We start from the raw sequence: 20,581 nt of genomic DNA, 5'->3' as shown, positions 1-20,581 counted from the left end.
GTGTCCTAGAAACAAATGCAGAGGCTCCCCACTCAGATCGAGGGCTCCCCCAGTTGGGAGGGGCGGCTCCAGGTTGAGACCTGCTTTCTTCCAAATGCCTCCTTCCACTGCGGGCCACTTTCCAGGTGAGCAGAAGCAAGGGGCAGTCCAGTATCCTGTGCACAAAGGATAAGGTGGAAAAGAGCCCATGGGTGGGGGTGGGCAGGCAGGGAGGGCAGCTTGAGCCCCGATGTCACCGTGAGCTCCTGGGGCTCCTCCCCACACGACTGAAAGCCTCTCCTTGATTCAGTCTCAGGATGTGAAAGTTAAAAGGGCCCTGAAAGATCAGCGCATCCATCCTTCCTGTCATCTGGCTGCAGAGTTCTCGAGGAAGAAGTGACTTGCTCAAGGTCACACAGCTAGTCGCTGTGACTCCTAGGTGACCTTTCTTCCTCCCCTCCTCATTGTCTCTAGGCAGCCTCAACAAAGCCAACCCTTTCCTCTGGTGAGGACAGACAGCAGTCCGAGACTCAGGGCTGGCAAACAACAACGAGGCCACACATGTGCAGAACGCATTTAACTTTTGCACTTATTTCCCCACCTCTGTGCCTTTGTTCACACCGTCCCCGAGGCCCAATATGCCCTTTCCCAATTTCTGCAGCTCCGATTCCCATCCGGCACTCAAGATCTGAAGCAAATGTCACGTCCTGTTCAAAGCTTTACCTGCTTTCCTCTCACCTGACGAAGGCTCACCTCCCTCACCACCTCCTCTTCTTAATGCTTTACGTGCTAAATTCACCCCACCATCTATTTTTGTGTGCTTGGTGAGCTAAGGATGGTTTTTACTTTTTTTTTTTTTAATGATTGGGGGGAAAAAGTCAAAAGAAGAATGATATTTCATGCCACAGGAGTATTATATGAAGTTCAAATTTCAGTGTCCACAAAGAAAGTTTTATTGACACGCAGCTACACGCATTCGTTTATATATTGTCTGGGTGGGTTTTGCATCATGAGTTGTTGTGACAGAGTTCCCATGGGCCATAAAGCCTACATGATTTACTGTGTGGTCCTTTAAAAGAAAAGTTTGCTGACTCCTGGACTAAAGGCTTCACTCCCCTTCAGAGGGAATACATTCATCAAGTTCCTTTCAGAGAAGAATGTCACAGACTCAGAGGTGCCTGGAGGGAGCCGTGGAACATCAAATACAAACTCTAGATTTTCATCAGAATGTTCTGGCCCACGATGTGACCTTGAGTAAGTCACTATTGCTTTGTGGATCTCAGTTTCCTCAGGCCGCACAACGAGGCAAGGGGTGGGGGGGCGGTGGAGGTGGGTGGGGTGGGGGGGTTGGACAGCATGGCCTCAGGCCCTTTCTGGCCCTGTGATTTAGAGACTCAGCAGTGTCCTGCATTTCCAACTCACATACTTTTGAGCAGGCACCATTCTGATCATTTTCTCTCAGAACAAGACCTCACAGAAGGCGCCCCTCCTCAGCTGTGGTTTTCCCTACCATGTGGACCCCCCCCGACCCTTCCCTTCTGCTGCCCTTCTCTCTGAATTCTTCTCCCTGCAAAATGAAGACGGCCTCCTCTGAGGAAGCACCCCCACCTCAGTGGTCCAGGAGCTTTACTGTGGGGGTGGGGGTGGGTAGACGAAGGGAGAGAAGGACTCTCAGCTCTCCTTGGCTCCCAGAGCCCACAGCAGACAGGCAGGAGACAGGGCCAGCCCTCCCCGCACCCCTGCTCTGCCAGAGGAAACAGCCCCTCTCTGCCACTTCCTGTCCCAGGGGTTTCAGCAGTTTCCCCTTCAGGGCCTGCTGGCCCTCCCAGCCCCGCCCCTGCCCCACACAGGTCAGAGAGTGCAGAGAGGGGAGGGGCCCTGCGAGTGAGTGGGGACAATCCCTCACTGGAAGGCTGAGGAGACAGTTGTCTACACAAGGGGGCGCCCCAGCAGCTCTTCTGCCAGCCTGCTTGGGCCAGGGGAGCCAGGACCTGGGTGGGAGGTGGAGTTGCCTCCATAAACCCTCTCCTGTTAGCAGATACGTAGAGGTGAGCTCATCGCTTCACCTGGTGATCACCTCGGGGAGCAGAGTGCGCCTGCTGGGTAAAAGACTGGGCTGTAAATGCTGAGGTCAATGTCCACCTGGGCTGAGGGCCAGCCCTGGGCGGCTTCACATGGGGAGACATGTTGAAGCAAGAATGCCTGGGGATACCAGGCCAACCACAGGGGTTATTTCGGAGGAGCAGGTGACACTGAAATGAATGGCACATCATAACTTTGCATGATTTTGTCCCTAGCACTGAGGGCAGAGGCAACAATGGAGAGCAAAGTATTCTATTACATGCGAGTCAAGGGTGGTGGCATTTTCTAGGTGATGGAACAGGAAGCTATCACATTCCATAGCTGCTGCTGATTTGGTGTGGTGACTTCTACTTGTAAATGCCTCCCAGTTGCCTTTGCAAGGCGGTGCTCCTAGCAGTGGGGCTGGATGCCCACAAGGGACCAGGGCAGGTGACCCAAGGCCATGGGTCAGAGGAGCAGCAGCCACCTGAGGCTCTGCACATCTGCCCAGTTGTTAGTTCTCCTGAAGACAGGTTAGAAGTACATGACAATGGTTCTAGAAGCCTCAGTGCTTGGGATGAGGTCCTCATAGTGGGTAGATGTAACCACCTCAGCCCTCTGTGGTAATATTGTTCCATGAGGTTCAAGTAGCAGTGAGCAAAGCTAAGGAGACCCATAGAAATGGTGGCTCTGAGAAGACCAACAAAAATGGATTGGAAGATGGTCTTGCTACCTCTCTCGGCTCTGAGAGATCATCTTCTTGGGCTTTTGACCAAGAGTCCAGCCCAAGCAGGCCTCCTGTCAAGAGAGCAATCTGGCTTTGCCCTCTGCCCTCTCCCTCTATGCCTCCAGGGCCAAAAAGAGCCAGCACCTCTGCCATAGGACCCATCGCCCGTGAGGGGACTGCCTGCTCCGCCCCATGAGTTGGAGTGAATACTGCTTCACAGCTGGTATGGAAGATGCCAAGGAAGCGTCAGAGACAACATCTGGATGTGCACCTGGGCCCCTGCCAGCCCCTCCCTACATCTGCAGTGCAAACCCAGGGCCAGGGCTTGGTTATAAGCCCGACTCAGAACTGGTGGCACGTGTTTGGAAAGCACATCTGACTGGGTGGAGGAGGTGGAAGCACTTGAGATCACTGCCAGCTCAGGGCCAGCGCTTGCGGGGTTGGCACCAATCTGAGCTAGGGCTGGGCCCAGGGTGGCAGGTGTGACCGTCGTGGCCTCGGCCATGGGCCTGTGGCAGGAGGGGCAGGGGGGCGTGGGTACTTGTTTAAAGCGGGCAAGGTTTTCCTTTTGCGCCCTCGGATATCACTCTGGGCTGCTTCCTCTGCTTCTGGGGCAGGAGACCAAAGAGTAACCATTACAGGGAGACAGGACAGCATGGATTTACATCTACTGGGTACGAGCGTGGGCTTGATGTCACACCAGGCACTTTCCATAGGCTATCTGTTTTCATTCTTACAACATCCCAAAGTAGCTAGTCACTGGCAGAGCCCAGGTTTGAAGCCAGGTTTATTTCCAACTACTGTGCTCTTTGAACTTTGTTTTCAGTTACATGTATTTTGGTAGTAATCCTGTTTTAATAGTTCCATTTTACAAACAGCACAAGTAAGACCTAGCAAAGATGAGGTAACATGACCAATGTCACACTGCCTGTCAAGAGCAGAGGCAGAACTCAAACCCAGGTCTGTGTGACCTCAATGTCTGTGCTCTTCCCATGCAGCCCCATGCTGGCGACCATCTGCTCAGAGTCCTAACTCTATACCCAGGGTTGAAGGCTCAGAGCCCCTATGAGATCCTTCAACTAAGGCTTCCCATGTCCTAGTCCCCTTTAGGCTCCATGTGATAGGTGAAACCTAATTTCCTGGGCAAAGATGCACCCAAATGGAGACGAGTTGAGCCCTTGTGGAGGATAAGTACTGTGGAGTAGGAGTGATGAAGTTTCTGGTGATGAAGGAGTCTGCCCCTATTCCTGTACCTTAGGAGCCTGTTTCCAGAGGGTTCCTGGCTCCAGATCCGGAGTGGCCTAGGCATGGTCCCTGCCCCATAAATACACACTCGCTCTCAACTTACACATAATTTAAGTCTGGGTTCTTATCTCAGGGTGTTGGTTCACATATTTACTCAAATATTTATGGAAAGTCAGAACTGAACACCTCATAGGTGCCAGGTCTGTGGCCTGGGGCCTATCATTGGGCCCACCCTATTCTCTGTGGTAAGGTCTATTCGCATGTAAGCCCCCCACCACCCCAGCCGGTAAGCTGGGTTAGCACATCTGCCTAAACGATATTGCTGGGGTTTTTCCCCTCAAAACACTTCTATAGCAAGTGTCTCTTCAAAATTGAGGCTCGGAGGCTTGGGGAAAAGGGCGAGTGACTGCTATTGGGTATAGTTTCGTTATGGGGTGATGAGGATAGAACTGCTCAGACCACACTCCAAGTCTTCTTACTTCTGACTCCAAGGCTCCCTTCCTCCCATCAGCCTCCCCATAACCCTGAGCAACCATAACTGCTGAAGTTCAGCGACTGTGCAAGGCAGCATGAGGCATGGTGGCGGGGTCTTAAGCAACATGGTAGGAGTAGAAAATGCTCTAGAGCTGGGCCTTTAACCTAGGTCTCCATGAGCATGGCCAGGTCCCTGCCCCTCTCTGAACCCCAGCATCCCCATCTGTTAAGTGAAGTGGTTGAGTTTGGTGATCCTTCACAAAAGGCTCCACCAGCTCTGACCCTTTGAGGTTCTCATTATAAAGCACTGCAGGATGGAAGAGATTGGCATGTCGGATACTGGATTTTTCTTGGAGTGCTGCAAGGAGCTGGCTGCGACTATGTGTTCCAGCTGATGCTCCTCACAGGCATGGTGACAACCAGGACTTTCCTGCAAAAGTCACAAACTCTCGGAGGATTTCACCCCTCGGTTTCTCTATGGGGGGATGAGGCGGGGGCTTGGACCTGATTTCACTCCTCTCCACCCGCTGCCCCTGCTCACCCGCAGTGCTAGGTGGTAGAATAACCCTTCATGAGACTCACTGATCACATCCTTTGGAGATGTCGTGAACCAGGTTCTTGGCCGAGCGCCCAGGCCACCCCCAGTTGGTGTGGAGCTTGCCTCCGCGGTGGAGGGAGTGATCGCTGCCGGCCACCAATCTAGTCCCCGCTGGACAGGATGTTTCCACATCAAGCCCCACTTCCTGCAGCTAGGCCTGGGCTCCGGTTTCCCCCTTCTCCTGCCATCTGGTCGCCTGCCCTCTGCCCCTTCCTCTTGCTGGGTGTTTACAGGCTGCCTTATCAGCCTGGGGAATCTGGGCCTCACCCAGTCGGCTGCCCCGCCCCGCCCGGCGCAGCCGCCCCGCCCAGGGCCCTACCTGGTGTGGTTTCGTCACTCCAGGCCGGCACCCCTCCATCCCCTCCCCACCGCAGGCGGGCCGGGGTGTGGATGAAGGCTTGCGCCTGCCAGAGCGAGACCTGAATATTCATAGCGAGCCGTCCACCTGGTCCAGGCATTCTCTCTCTATTGCCACGGTCTCTATCTGCAGGCTGTGGGGATAGAAATGAGGCCCTCGGGCTGCAGAGGAGGCCAAGTTTGGCCTGGAGAGCCTCCGCCGCCGACAGTTCTCTTCTCAGCCACCCAGAAATAAGCGGTGCCGGGCGAGGGGCAGCACGAGGGTGGAAGGCTCTGAGGCTGTTTTGTTTTTAACTGAAGAGTACTCCATGCTGCGGGTGAGGCCGGGGAGGACGGAAGGCTAGGGAAACTGTGGGCACAGACTTGAGGGCCTCCTGGGTTCCACCGTTGTCTCAAGCCCACCCAAAGGCTAGGATGAGGCCTGAGCTAACCACTGAGCAGGTCTGATGACTTCCCCTCAGAGTACAAACAGCTTAGATTTTTCCATTAAATGAGTTTGAATCAAGGAAGGAGACTGTGGGGGACATTGGGCAAATGAGCATGCAGGAGGTGATGGATTTCTTTTCCAGCACTTTGGGCTAAAACCTTGAAACTTCAAGTTCTGACCTGTCCCTAGTCAGCTCCCACAGGGACAGAGCCTGCTTGCTAAAGCTGACCAATCCCAATAGCCAGAATCAAAGCCACAATCCAAACCCGGATCCTCCCTCATCTTTCGGTTGCTTCACTGAGAAGTCAATTAAAATATGTTCAGGCGGTAGATTGCGGGCATTCACAGTATAGAAAAAAAAATGCCATACTTCAAAGAACTTGTATGAAACTGTGTTTTTCTAGGTCTTTGAGATAGAATTTAATAGTTTGGGGCACTTGGGTGGGAAAGTTTGGAAAAACTCTGCTCAGGCAATTTTGCCATTAATGGGCTATGTAACCACAGGCATGCCATGTCACATGGCTCTCACAGCCCCGGGCTTCCCCCGCCCCCTCCACCATAGATTTCATGCTACTCAGAGCTTCTCACAAGCTTACTGACCCTAGTAGCAGTCAGGGCTCCGCAGGTCATCCCACCTCCCCAGGAACAGCTTCCCACCACTCAAAAATAATAAACCATTTACTGTTAATGTGTTAATGGGCGATACTGGGTTAATGTGTCACCTCTCTCCTCAACACATTTTCATTTTAAAAGGCCATCTGGAGCTACCCTGCTTTAACTTAAGGAGTGGCTCTGCAGGTTAATAGGGGGGCAGGTGAGCGAGGGAGTGTTTCTTGCTGACTCTGCCTCCCATCATACCATTAACCCTGGAGCAGGCCTTCCCCATCTCCTCCCCATGCCTGTAGTTTCTGTTGGGAAGCTGTATAGAGGGGATGTGAAAGTCTTTGAAAAGCTAACCAGCCCTGGGGCAGCAGAAAGCCCATTTGACTGGGCATGAGGAAGAGTAAGTTCCAGGCAGGGCCCTGCCTCTGCCGAGCTCCTCCCCCAGCCTCTGAGCTGGCGCCAGCTCCTACTCCAGGGCACACATTTAGATCTATGGCTGTGGCCACACCAGCCATGCTCAGCAAGGCCTTACAGTCCAAGCTCATCTGCTTGGTTTCCAAAGGTCTTTCACAGTCTAACCCCACCCTACCTACTCAGCCTCATTTCCCATGATTTCCCAACTCAAGCCTGGGCTTCAAGCCCAGTGGTCTCCTCATGGTCCCCTGAGGGAACATTCCAGGCTCATTCACGGAGTTTCTCAGGCCTGCCAGGCCCTCACTGCTCTGTTTTAGTTAATCAAACAGTGCCCATCCAGCAAGGTCCCAACCAAGTTCCCCAAATCTATGGAGCTGGTTTTGCCCTGATAACTAGCGTCCACACCCATGGGGCCCCCTTCTAAACTCCCAGAGTCCTTAAATTCCACCACAAGATCTCTTAATCCCAGGCAATCTTGAATTGCTCTTTAATTATTTCATGTGTATGTCTTATTTCCCCAACAGGCTGTAAAATTCATGGGATCAAGGTCTATTTTATCTTCTCCTGACTCTAACACAGGTCTGGGCATTCATGAACTAAGCCCATGTAAATTCTCAGCCCAAGTGAAATCTCTGGAATAGAGACCCCAAGTCCTGCTAGATCTGAGGGCTATAGTCTAGGGGTGGGAACAGGAATAGAATTAGGGAGCAAAGGTCCCCAGGCTCAAATATTACTTGTCTTCTCTTGCTTCAGGCCTCTACTAATGAAAACACATACCAGCTAGAGTCATTTATTCCAAACATCATCAAGAAGGCAGTTGATCAATCAGGTCATCATCAAAGCACTCTTTCTTTGTACAAACCACAGTGTTTCTACCCCGTGAATATTGGGTGCTGGTCTGATCACTGAACCCTCAGGAAAGACTTCAAAACACTGGATCAGTTCTAAGAGCTAAAATGATTCAAGAGAACGGGATTCAAGGATAACTTTTTTTAAAAGAGGCCTTTCGTTTGCTAGACAGACAAGGTTGAAAAGGGATAGATGACTGGCATCTAGAAAATGATAATCATGAACACTGCACCAAAAATAGGTATAAATGAAGGGCAAATAATAAATGGTTCTATTTTGCAAATGTAAGGTTAAGGAACTCTTTACTGAAGGATATCAATGAAAAGATTAAGCATCTTCTAAAAATGACAGTAGCATCAGGCTCATCCATGATTATAAAATAAGATCACAATAGCACAGCTAAACATATCTGTTATAACAATTAATGTAAATAAAATAAATTCTCAAGTATCAAAAGAACATGATATTATAAATAATCCATAAGGATATATTGCACAGCACAGGGAATATAGCCAGTATTTTATAATAACTCTAAATAGCATTTAACCTTTAAAAATTGTGAATCACTATGTTATACATCTGAAACTTATATGCAACCCACTCCAGTATTCTTGCCTGGAAAATTCCATGGACACAGGGGCCTGGCAGGCTGCAGTCCATGGGGTACAGAAGAGTCAGACACAACTTAGTGACTAAACAACAATATATCAATGAAAAATTATATTGACAATCTGATTCTAAAATTCATATGGAATTGCAAGTGACTTAAAATAGGCAAAACAACTTTGATTTCTTCGTTCTTTTTTTTTTTTTTTTGGCTGTGCCATGCAGAATGTGGAATCCTAATTCCTCAACCAGGGATTGAACTCACGACCCCTCCATTGAAAGCTTGGAGTCTTAACCACTGGACCACCAGGGAAGTCCCCAAAACAACTTGGATAAAGGACAAAGTTGGGGGACTAATACTATCTGATTTTGAGAATGATTATAAAGGCTACAGTAATCAAAACAATTGGTACCAGCATAAAGATAAACAAATAGATCAACAGAACAGAATATAGAGTCCAGAAATAAGCTTACATAAGCTGGATGAAAGGACAACTGTATTAGACTAATGATAGCTTTTTCAACAAGTGATGCTGGAATAACTGGATACCCATATTTTAAAAGAAATCAAATGGATTTCTACGGCTCGTCATAGAGAAAAATTAACTTGAAATTGATCAAAGACCAAAATGTAAAACCTAAACTATAAAACTTCTAAAACAAACTGTATAAGACAAAATATTTGTGACCTAGGGCTAAGCAAAGCATTCCAAGATAGAACACCAAAAGCATGATCCTTAAAAGTCAAAATTGATTGATTGGACGTTATCAAAATTGAAAACTTCTGCTCATCACTGTGAAGTGAATGAAAAGATAAGGCACATACTCAGACAAACTCTTTGCAAAGCATGTATCTGATAAAGATCTCCTACCTAGACTATATAAAAAATTCTCAGAACTCAACTACAAGAAAACAAAAAAAAGTCAATTAAAAATGGGCAGAAAATTGAACAGATACATCACCAAAGTAGATATATAGATGACAAATAACAACATGAAAAGATGTTCTACATCATCAGTCATTAGGGAAATACAAATTGAAACCACAATGAGATACCACTGCACACCTATTAGAATGACTAAAATTTGAAGACTGCCCACACCAAGTGTTAGCAAGGATGTAGAATAAATGGAACTTTGATAAATTGCTGATGAAATGTAAAACGGTACAATGACTTTGGAAAACAGATTGGTTTCTTAAAAAGTTGAACCTACAACTACTATATGATCCAGCCATTCCACTCCTAGGTATTTGACCAAGAGAAAAAGACACATATAGCCATAGAAAGATTTGTACAAAGAAGTTCACTGAAGCTTTGCTTGTAATAGCCAAAAACTAGAAAAAAATAAAAACAACCACCAAATGTCCATCAACTGATGAACAGATCAACAGTATATGGTATTATCCAAACAATGGAATTCTACTTAGCAATAAAAGAATGAAACATTGATGTAGAAAACAACATGGATGGACCTTAAAATAAATGTGCTGGATGAAAGAAGCCAAACAAGGAGAGGATACATTCAATATGATTCCACTTATATAAAACTCTAGAAAATGCAAACTGTTACAATGAGTACTAAATAAGCCCTAGAACTCAAATGCACAGTGTAGTAAATGTAAACAACAATATTGTATTAATAATCATCAAACTTGGTAAGAGACTAGAATTTAATCATTCCAATCACTAAATAGGATAATTACGCAACGATAGAACTGCTAATTATCACTATGATATATAATCATGTCAAATTACCACGTTGTACACCTTAACTTTACACAATGTTATATGTCAAATACAGACGGTCCGTAACTTAATGATGGTTCACTCAAGACTTTTCAACTTTACAATGGCATAAAAACGTTACACACTCAGTAGAAATCCTACTTCCAATTTTGAATTTTGATCTTCTGTGATCACAAGGATAAACAACCAATACACTTACAACCATTCTGTACCCAGACAACCATTCTGTTTTTCACTTTCAGTACAGTATTCAATACATTACATGAGATACTCAACACTAATACTCTGGCCACCTGATGTGAAGAGCCAGCTCACTGGAAGAGACCCTGATTCTGGGAAAGAGTGTGAGCAGGAGGAGAAGGGGGTGACAGAAGATGAGATGGTTGGATCTCATCACCAACTCAGTGGACATGGATTTGAGCAAACTCTGGGAGATAGTGATGGACAGAGGAGCCTGGCACGCTGCCGCCCATGGGGTCATGAAGAGTCAGACACAACCTAGTGACTCAACGACAACAACAGTATTCAATAAATTACATCAGATATTCAACACTCTATCACAAAATAAGCTTTGTGTTAGATGATTTTGCCCAACTGTAATTTAATGTAAGTGTTCTGAGCACGTTTAATGTAAGCTAGGCTAAGCTTTGGCACTCAGTAGGTTAGGTGTATTATATGTATTTTCAACTTCCGATTGGTTTATCAGGATGTAACTTTATTATAAGTCAAAGAAGATCCGTACATTTCAATTAAAAATGCATACTAATTGACAGTCACATAAAGTAAATAAGTAGTTGCTCAGGATAGGGGCGCAAGGAAACTCTTGGGGGTGATTAGTTTCATGAGTATATACATATGTCAAATATTATCAAAGTGTACACTTTAAATATATGCAGTTTATTGTGTGTCAACATTGCCTCAATAAAACTGTAAAAGAGAAAGAAAAAGGTCCTCAGATTGGGTAAAATAACAACAGCAGCATTTACTATGTAATTTTAGCAAATAGTATTATTGCATAATTTAACTATGCAGTAATATCACCATATGACAGCAGTGAAGACAAAAGAAGCAAGAATACGCATCTTTCCTGAAAAACACATCCCTTGGTGCTACCCGTGGAGACGAATTCTGAACCTGGGAAGTTACTGAGTATACTGACTCGAATGTGTTTTGCTGTTTTATCTTTGGCTCACTCCCATGCCTACTTCATTGTCCCACCGAGCCTGGAAGGCCCCTAAAGCTTAGCCAACGTGCTCTCTTTCCTCCTTTGAACGGCTATGTGCCCTCTCACCTCCAGGAAGCCTTCCCCAATAAAGCTAAGGAGGGAGAAGAAAGATCTTCCTCTAGGTATGCCCTCCTTGAACCCATTATTACCTATTCTTCAAACCCTAAGTGCCACAGGCTTGTTGGCACTTCAGCTCCTGCCTGTTGTGAAGCTAAGTGCATGTGTATGACCAGAGCTCCAGAATCAGGTTTAGGTTTTAGTCCCCACAGGGGCCTGGGCCTACTGTGTTTTTTTTAGGATCAGGGTGGCGCCAAGAAAGTGGTCACTTAATGAGACAGGTGTTTTCTGTGCATGGATTCTCACAGAATTAGTAGAGCTAAACTAGCCTCTCTGGGGGCATTATGGAAAAAAGGCATTATCTGCTAAATCTATGTCTTAAGTACCTCCTTGTTATCAGGTCATCAAGAATCTGGGGAGGTTAAGACTAATTGCCCACTCTCCCATCCCTCAAGGCCTAGGGGCGGGAACCAAGGGACAGAGTGAAGCAGCTCAGGGGTGGTTCAAGGGTGGTCTAGGGCCTCCTGCCCCTGTGGGTGGCCACAGGCACCTCAAGCAAACACAACCCATTTGCAAGCAGATGGAACCTCCAAGTTACTTTCTGGGAGGCCTTTGGAATGGGAATGGCCTCCCAGCCCCTCAGGAACTCTTCTGGGCAAAGGCGGGGTCCCAGCCCCAACCCAAGGCCTCAGTTCTAGTGAAAGAAGGGAGAAAGTGAGCAGTGGTTGGCCAGTTGGCTCCCAGAATTCTACACTCAGTAGGGTAAGAACAACAAACTGATGATTGCTAAATACTTGCCAGGGGTGGAACATGAGGCCTCCTCTCAAAGGAACAAATTCACTCTTATTCCTGCAGCGAATGAATATCGAGATGAACATGGTGACGAGATAAAGATGGCAAAGTTAATAAAAATGTTCAAGACTTGATTTCTGCTCTTTACTACAGCACTCCCTGTAGTAAAGAGAAAGATTTTATTCTGATTTTTTTTTAATCAGAAAGATTTTACTACACACACACACACACACACATCTTTTTCCACATCCCTCTTTATCTTGTGTGATGGCAGAATTAACAAAAAGTTAGCAGAAAGATGTAGAAAATCTCCCTGTTGCTTTTATGAATGAGCATCATGTTCCCTGCCAGCACTGCCAGAGAAGCAGTTGATCCCTGGAGCCTGGTAAAGTCAAGGGTGTGGGAGGAGGAAACGATAAGAACAACAACAACAATAATAATAGCCACAGAATAATAGCAGCTCACACTTACTGGGTAGTTTCCATGTGCCAGGCATCATGCAAAGTGCTTTACGGGCATTATTTCATTTAACACTCACTCCATCCCTAGGAGAATGATTGTGTGATCAGTCCACAGTCACACAGCCAGTAAGTGACAGGCCTGGGATATGAATGCAGAGAGCCTGTGCTCTTCCTCCTCGGGACAATACCACACAATAGCATTCTTGAGAAGAATATAGGGCTCGACTGGAAGAGGAAGGGAGCTTTGGGAAGGGCAGGTGGAGTGAGAAGTGGGAAATGGCAGCACTGGGACCTAGGGCAAAGCTTCCTCAGTCTGGGCAAGTTGTTTAACCTCTTTCTTCTTGTTGATCTGGCTGAGAAATGTTCCGGCACTTTCCCTGGCCGACCCTCCTGCATCTGCCAGGGAAAGTGCCACTCCCTGCTGCTTAACCCTCCTCATCACCCTGCATAAGGAGGCTGGGTAGGGTCTCTGCCAAGAAACTCACCTTAGGACACAGTTTTCCCCGGATGAGAAGTCAGGGTACTCTGGTGTGTCTCTGTGATTTTGCAATGTGCTGGAGAGGGCGCATGCCCAGAGGGCAGAGAGAGGAAGACTGATGCCTGGGGTGGGGAGGGGTGGGGAGGGGGGTGGTATACGTGTGTCCAGGTGATTTCATCCAGTTAAATCCAACGAGGATCAAGTCTCCCCATCGTGTCCAGCCAGGAGAGATGCAAAAGTCACAGAACAACTACACGGCTAGTCCTTGCCCTCGCCCAGGGGGTCCGGACAGAAACATGTGGGACTCTCTAGACCTTTTAGCTCTTGGCTGGCTGAGAAAATGAAAATCTCCATCCTCTACCTGAACCTCTGGGCTGCCAGAGAAATCCCAGGACGCTGGGGCAAGTGAGACTCAACCAGTCGCCGCTGGTTGTGCACACCTGTGGTAGGGCAGTCATCCTGCCCCTTTGCTGCCCTCCGCCTCTCTTTTCCTCCTCTCTCCCCTCCAGGGCCTGTATGTGGTGGGGGGACGGGACGGGGGGGAGTTCAAAATGAAATCCCCTCCGCCTGGGAAAGCCTGGCCACCCTTTGTGTCTCATCCATCTGCGCTGGGCCCTCCACTTTGTGTATCTCCCAGAGTAGAGCTCCGGCTTTGCACTGAGCCACCCACACTGGCTGTCCTGATCTTTTATGTGACACACATGTTCCAAATGATTACCGAGGCTTCGAAGGTCAGTATGTAGCCAGGGAAGAGAAAGGTGGCTTTTCTCTCTTTTCGGCCTAGCTGGATCTCCCCCACACTGCCCCACCCCTTCAAGGTCTAGCTCAGAGTCGAGGCCGCACAAAGCCTGTCCTCGCTCTTCCTCCAGCTGCTGCTGATTTCCAAGCCCGGCCGCCTCTGGCCCCTGCTCCAAGGAGCACAATTTAGCACCTGACCAGCCACAGTCCTGGCAGCTTGTCCTCACCTTGGATTGTTTTCAGTGTCTTAGTCATCTCCCGCCACCCCCTTCCCTTGTCGCCCCCACAGCGCCTAGCAAGGGTTGGGCACACAGTAGGTGTTAATAAATGTCTGTTGAATTGAAACTCAGTGCCTCCTATGAGGTCAGAACCGTCATAAGCACCCCGACCAGCAGTTCCTTGGCAACCAGCACTGGGGTCCGAGCTACAGGGCATGAGCAGAGAGGCCGTTATTACAGGCCACGCAAGACTCAGCGGCTGGAGATTTGCAGGCAGGTTGGTGTTGATGAGAAAAGCCCCTGACCCTTAGGAAAGTGCCCATGGGATTCTGAGTACCTTGCATGAGTTTCTTTTCTCCCCTGCAGAACTAGTTTTCAGTCTGAGAACCACAAAGGGAATAAATTGGCAGTGAAGCCAGAAACCTCTTTGCAGTTTAGAAATCCTGGAGAGAGAACCAAGCCTGGGTTGGGGTCAGGCCCAAGACTGAAGGAAGAAGGCTGCCCAAGGCCCTTCTGAGCTTGGTGGGGGATCTCAGGGTGGGGGCTGGGGGCATAGCAAGTAGGGGGTTAGAGGGGCATCTGGGGGTGGCCCTAAGTAATGTCATCCTATCCTGGAACCCAGCAAATCACAGCACTAGATGCTTGCCACCTGTGGTCCACACAGGAATTGGGTCTCCTCGTCCCTCTTGTTCACCCAAATCTCAGGGCAGGCCTCTGTCCAGGGGTAGAATCCTGACCAGAGCCCAGCCTGTAAGAAGCCTCCAAGTCTGGGGTACCTGGCTCCCCACACTGGCTTTGAATTATGGTTATTTATATAGATGACCTAGCCATCCTCTCTGGTCCTCTCCCACATCCCCCACCCCGACTCTGGCCCACACCGGAAAGTACACACAGTTCACAGTGGTGTCTTCTTCACCTCTGCATTCCCCTCGCTCATAACTCAGTTGGTAAAGAATCCACCTGCAGTGCAGGAGACCCCAGTTCGATTCCTGAGTTGGGAAGATGCCCTGGAGACGGGATAGGCTACCCACTCCAGTATTCTTGGGCTTCCCTTGTGGCTCAGCTAGTAAAGAATCCACCTGCAATGCGGGAGACCTGGGTTCAATCCCTGGGTTGGGAAGATCCCCTGGAGAAGGGAAAGGCTACCACTCCAGTATTCTGGCCTGGAGAATTCCATGGACTGTATAGTCCATGGGGTTGCAAAAAGTCGGACATGACTGAGCGACTTTCACTTTCACTTTTTACTTTCAGTGCTGGGACTGGTTCTCAGCAAATGCTTGCTGAGTTAAATGTGAGTTTTAGGCCCCATATTAGACAATACCGTAAGGCTAGCTTGCGTTTATGGTTCTAAATAAACAGCTTATGTGTATTGACGTATTTGATCCTTGGCAAAACCTTATGAGGTAGATCTGATTTGACAGATGAGGAAACTGAGGCATACAGTTAACTGGGATCACACAGTTAGTAAATAACAGAGCTGGGATTTAGACCCAGACAGTCTGGCTCTAGGGATTGGAGGCAAAATGAAAATGTTGAGGGGAGAGAAGGGGCTTAGCAAGGACCAAGGCCAAACTTCTGCGCAGGGATTTCCCTGGGAAAGCAATCCCCTCAGCCTGTGTCTGGCTGGGCCTCTCAGGGAGGCCCTGAATTTTGCAGGCTAGGAACATTTTGGACATCCCATTAATCAGGCCCATGAATGAGAGGTCACAGCACCCTCATTTTGAGATTCCAATACAGGACAGAGGAGACAGAAGCCCACCACTTAGCTCCAGGCACGGAGAGGACTGCTTTCAGGCCTCCAGTTTGTCCAGGGGTGGGCGCCAGTTCCCCAGCAACGGCGCAGCAAACAGCGCAGCAGCGGGAGGAATGCCAGACATAGTTGCAAACAAGCCACTCCTTCGGCTCACAGCTAGAGGCTGGGCGAGGGTGGCAACGTGGAGCCTGCTCAACGCCCACCCCCCACCGCTCCGCGGCTTTGAACCCAGAGACCACCACTTGCAAGGCAGCCTCTTCCCTACACTGACCAGGAGAGGAAGTCCTCCAGGATAGTTAAGTCCTTCACTTAACTCAAGAGAGCTCCCCTTCAGGCTGTTACTGCCAAGGGTCCGCTGAATTAATGGTTGAGAAAGCACCTTCTAACCGGTAAAACCCTACCGTTCACTGTGAGGAGGAATTTGCATTCTAGTCCTGCAAACGGGACCCTGGGTATTTTCAGTCCCAGTGTATCCTGTCTCCCCAAAGCAGACAGCCAGATCTGATCCCTTCACCGACCCCCCCAACCTGGCACTAGGGCCAGGGGTCAGCTCGCTGGGGGTGAGTCCCTCATGGGCGTGCCCACCAGCTGTTGGGGCCGAGCAGTGGTGGCTCAGGCCCTGGGGTGGTGACTTCACTTCCGCTCCGACCTCCCCAGCACTCCTCCCCTATGAGGCCCCACCAGGCCAAAATCGAGAAGTCCAAGGTTAACTGTTCCTCCCCACTTTAAGAGCTAATTAAAATGATTAGCCACAATGAAGTGTCAAACATTAACCAGAAGAAGCTGCAGGACCAGACAGGCCTCTATCTCGGGCAGAGATGAGGGGCAGGACCATCAAATCCAACGGCTGGGATGTTGGCGGGGGGGAGTCGGGATGAGGGACGCGGGCGGCGAGGTAGAACCTGGCCGAGGCTCGGAGGGGATTAGGGGGCTAGGAGGTGACCCTGGTCAGGAGGGCCGGGCAGAGAGGGCAGGGCGACAGAGGTAGGGTGCGATGGAGGGACAGGCAATCCGAAAAGCAGCCGCCTCAGCAGTCTCCCAAAGCAAGGCGCGGTCGGCAGGGGACCCGGCGCTGCGCGGCTGCCGAGTCCACGAGCCGGCGGTAGAGGAGGGAACACAGAGGCGGAGAGCGGGAACGCGGGAGCGGGAAGGCTGGCGGCCGGCTCACACGGAAACTCCAGCCCCTGCCAAGAGGTCTCTATTTTGGCGATCCAATTATCCAAGTCATAGGTGTGTGTCTGTCTGTGTGTGTGTGTAGAGAGAGAGAAAAAGAGAGAGTGTGTGTGTTACCCTAAGGCGCCTGGTCCCAGAAGCCCTAGGGGCCGCCAGATCAATCTAGCAGCCCCGCCACAAGGAGGCCGACCGCCTGCCCTCGGGCACCGAGCTGCTGGGGCGGGCTGTCACAACCGGCCCTATCACGGACTGCCCGGGGAGCGGGCAAACCCGCCCCCACCCCGACAGGGGAAATCGACTGGGCTTCCAACCCGGGACCGGCAGCCCGGGTTCCCCAAAGCACACGCGATGGGGCGAGGCAAGGGCGGGACGCAACACGCCGCAGCTCTCCCACCCTTCCCTGGGCCCCTCAGCCCCTAATGCCCCGGGGCCCCGGCGTCCCTGTTCCCGCTCTCTGGCAAACTTTCCGAGGGCCCCGAAGGCTTGGAGAACCGGCGCCATCGACGTACCTGAGACTGCGGGGGCTCCGTCGCGGGGCCGGGGTCGACCGCCGCGGTCCCCTCCCTACTCGGAAGGCCGAGACGCGGGGTCCCCAGCCCGGCCGACCCGCCTTCTCCCCCTCGGAAGCCGGGCCGGGCGAGTGGCGCCGGGACTTCGGCGCCGGTGAAAGGAGAAGTGGAAGTTGAGCGCAGCGCCGGGTCGGTCCCCGCGGCCGCCGGGGCCACCGTTCCCCTCCCTCCTCCCCTCTCTCCTCTCCTCCCTGCCCGCGGGCCCCCGCGGCCCCGCGCCCGTGACTCACCTCGGCGCCGGGGCAGGCTGGTCCGGGCGGGCGAGGCACAGGGCTCTCCCACACGTCGCGCCGCCAATGGCAAGTTGGAGGGCGAGATGCAAATACCAGGTGAGACAGCGGTGCCCCCTATAAAACGACTCCGGGGGGCGGGGTGGAGTGCCCGGGGAGCCCAGACGCCAGGCTGAGGGAGGGGGCGGCTGGGGCGCCCGCGGAGGGGGCGCGAGCCAACAGAGACCTGAGCCGAGACAACCGAGCGAAAGGGGAAATTGCGCTAGAGACACACACGTCCCCGCAGGCGGCGGCTGGGGCGGGCGCGAAGGAGGCAGGGCGGGAGGGAGGGAAGAGCCGGAGGGAGGGACCGACGGGAGGGACGGCGGGCGGGCGGGGTGGAGGAGGGCGAGAGGGAGGGACGAGGCGTCTTGGTGGAAACAGCGCCCCTCCACCCCCGGCCCGCCGCGGTCGCCAGCACGGCAGGGGGAGCCGTGCCAGGGGCCCGCGCGGCCTCTCCTTCCCCTCCCGGCTCGCTGGCCCCCGGGGGACGGCGAGAACCCGGCTCCCGCGGAGCTCACGTCGCGCGCCCGGCACCCCCCCACGTGGCGCGTCCCGGGGCCCGCAGCTCCGGCCGGGATGCCCCACACCGTGTCTCAGAAAAAACAAAAACAAAAACAAAACCACTCCATTCCCGGGGGACTCCGGATGGCTATATCCGGCCCCCTTGGTTCCTCGCGCTTACAGGCTTTGGCCCCAGCCCCGCGCTCCCGATTGTTATTGAGCGCCTGCCTTGCGGCGGAACTGCTCGAGGGCGGGCCGAGCGGGTAGGTAAGGCCGGGAGATGCCCGGAGGATCCAGTTCGGGGACGGTATGCCAGACAGCGCGGAATCCCGGGCCAAATGCCTCGTGCACTTGGCGCGACTAGAGAGTTTTGGAGATTTCTTAGGGAGGTCGAGCCTAGGGCTCCGGATGAGGGAGGCCAGGAGGATATGAATGCAGGGAAGGACTGGGGGGAGAGGGCTGGTGCAGCAGGTGCAAATGTACCCAGAGTTAGGGTGCTGCAGAAAAACTCATCCCCACTTCTGTCCAGAGCCAGGCTTCTCTGCTTGAGGTATCTATTTGAATCCCAGCCCATTCTACCTCCCCCTAACCCTGTCCTCTTGATGTGCCTCAGCATCCATCCCAGCCCCCGCCCCACCCCACCCCCACCCCCACCCACCTTACCCCACCCACCCCACCCCTCCCCCACCTAGGAGGCCCTAGGAGGGAGTTGACTGGGAATTGTCACTTCTAGCTCAACCCGGTCTGGAGGAGGGGCCCTGCTAGGCCTCAGCCGGCATCTCCCTCCTGCGCAGAGCGCAGCAAAGCGGAAAGGGCCCCAGGGGAGGGGGCCCTCTGCGGGGGTGGGGGTGGACTAAGGACCTGAGGTCCAGGGGCCTGCTCAGCCACCAGCATGTCCACTTCTCCAGCCTTGGGAAAGGAGAGTCCCTGGCACAGGACTGGGAAACAGGAGTGGTGGGTGACGCTGCCGAAGGTAGCTGCGGATTACCGGTTTCCAGGGAATGACATAGGGGCTGGACTGGGGCACCCAAACACCTTGAGAACTCTTGGCCACCTAAAGCTAAGTCCCTGAAAGAAGTGCCCAGAGCAAATTTCCACTCCTTTTCTCTTGTAAATGAACACACTTTCCCCAGGGGATTCTGGGTCTGAAGACGCAATGTTCCTGCCAGTGAGGCTCCCCTCTCAAAATTGTGGTAGGTCTCAGCCATCCCTAGGGGGCCTTTACTTTGACCTTCACACACACATATACACACACGCGCGTGCTGGGGGAGGGGGCGCGTGCACAGGCTTTCCCATTTTGCTAAAGAGTTCAGAGGTCTCTACCATCAGACAGACCTGGGTTCCTATTCCAGCTTCACCATTTACTGACTGTGTGTGTCTTTGGGCAAGTCGCTTAAACTCTCGGAGCCTGACTTTCCTTTTTTTTAAATTGAGGATAATAAGAATCTATCTCCCAAGGCTGTGGGGAGGCTTGAATGAGATAGTCTGTCTATGGCAGTGCCTGGTGCTTAGTAAGCCCTCAATAAACGTTAGCTGCCTTTAGCATCATCTCTGTCTCATCTCATTTTTCTCAGTCCAGCTCTTGGGAGAAAGTGTGCAGGGCTGGAAGCTTCTGAGAATGGTGGCTGCCTCCTATGAGTGTTTGTGGTTTAAACCAAGCTCGAGGCCTCAAGGTTTGGAAGTGCTAGAGGAGAGGTCTTCCTCTTGGGAAGGGCAAGGAGAGAGGATGGCACAGGCACCGTGAGGACCTGCTCACAGCCCTGATGCCTCCCAATGACCCGCAGCCCATGGCTTGTGGGAATCCCAGAAGTTCCCACCATCCGCAGCTACTAGGAACTAACCACAGCCCCGTGACCTGGGAGGTTCAGCCAAAGCAAACCCCACCCCCTTGATGGAAACCTGGTGCTGACCTCGCCCGAGGGAGCCCTAGGCCACCTGAATGACCTTCCTGACTCCAGGTCAGCCAGGCTGCCTTTCCGATGACCCCAGCCCTCGACATCGGGTGAGCCCCAGCCAGGTGGGGCCAGCGGCTGAGATCACCACTCCTGACGACAGCCACCCTGTCTCTGCCAACGGCTCATTCCCCGACTTGGCAGGAATTCCCTGTGTATGCCCAGGCTGTGCCATCCAGCGTGCCCTCTCAGCCTCTCCCCTTCCAGCCCTGTTTCCCCTCACTCTCCAGCCCCGGTTTGATCCTCTGGAGCCTCAGCACCGGGGTCCCCTGGGCTGAGGTGGGACCACCTGGCTGCCCAGAGC

The 20,581-nt window shown here is 51.7% G+C and overlaps 1 protein-coding gene across 2 annotated transcripts in view; it reads right to left on the bottom strand.

Moving 5' to 3' along the window:
• The window catches only part of ELF4 (E74 like ETS transcription factor 4), a 37,202-nt gene extending 19,317 nt beyond the window's left edge, over window positions 1-17,885 (bottom strand). The window contains exon 1 of one of the 2 annotated variants that reach the window (XM_018045196.1): window positions 17,783-17,885. The gene's annotated coding sequence lies outside the window, so the exon portion shown is untranslated. Of the gene's footprint in view, window positions 1-17,492; window positions 17,578-17,782 lie in introns of those variants that run through there. The other variant, XM_018045197.1, reaches the window with a different exon arrangement.
• Window positions 17,886-20,581: the final 2,696 nt, after the last annotated feature.

Source organism: Capra hircus, unplaced genomic scaffold (genome assembly GCF_001704415.2).
Source record: "Capra hircus breed San Clemente unplaced genomic scaffold, ASM170441v1, whole genome shotgun sequence".
Classification (NCBI taxonomy): domain Eukaryota; kingdom Metazoa; phylum Chordata; class Mammalia; order Artiodactyla; family Bovidae; genus Capra; species Capra hircus.
This window is presented reverse-complemented; position numbering and strand designations above follow the sequence as displayed.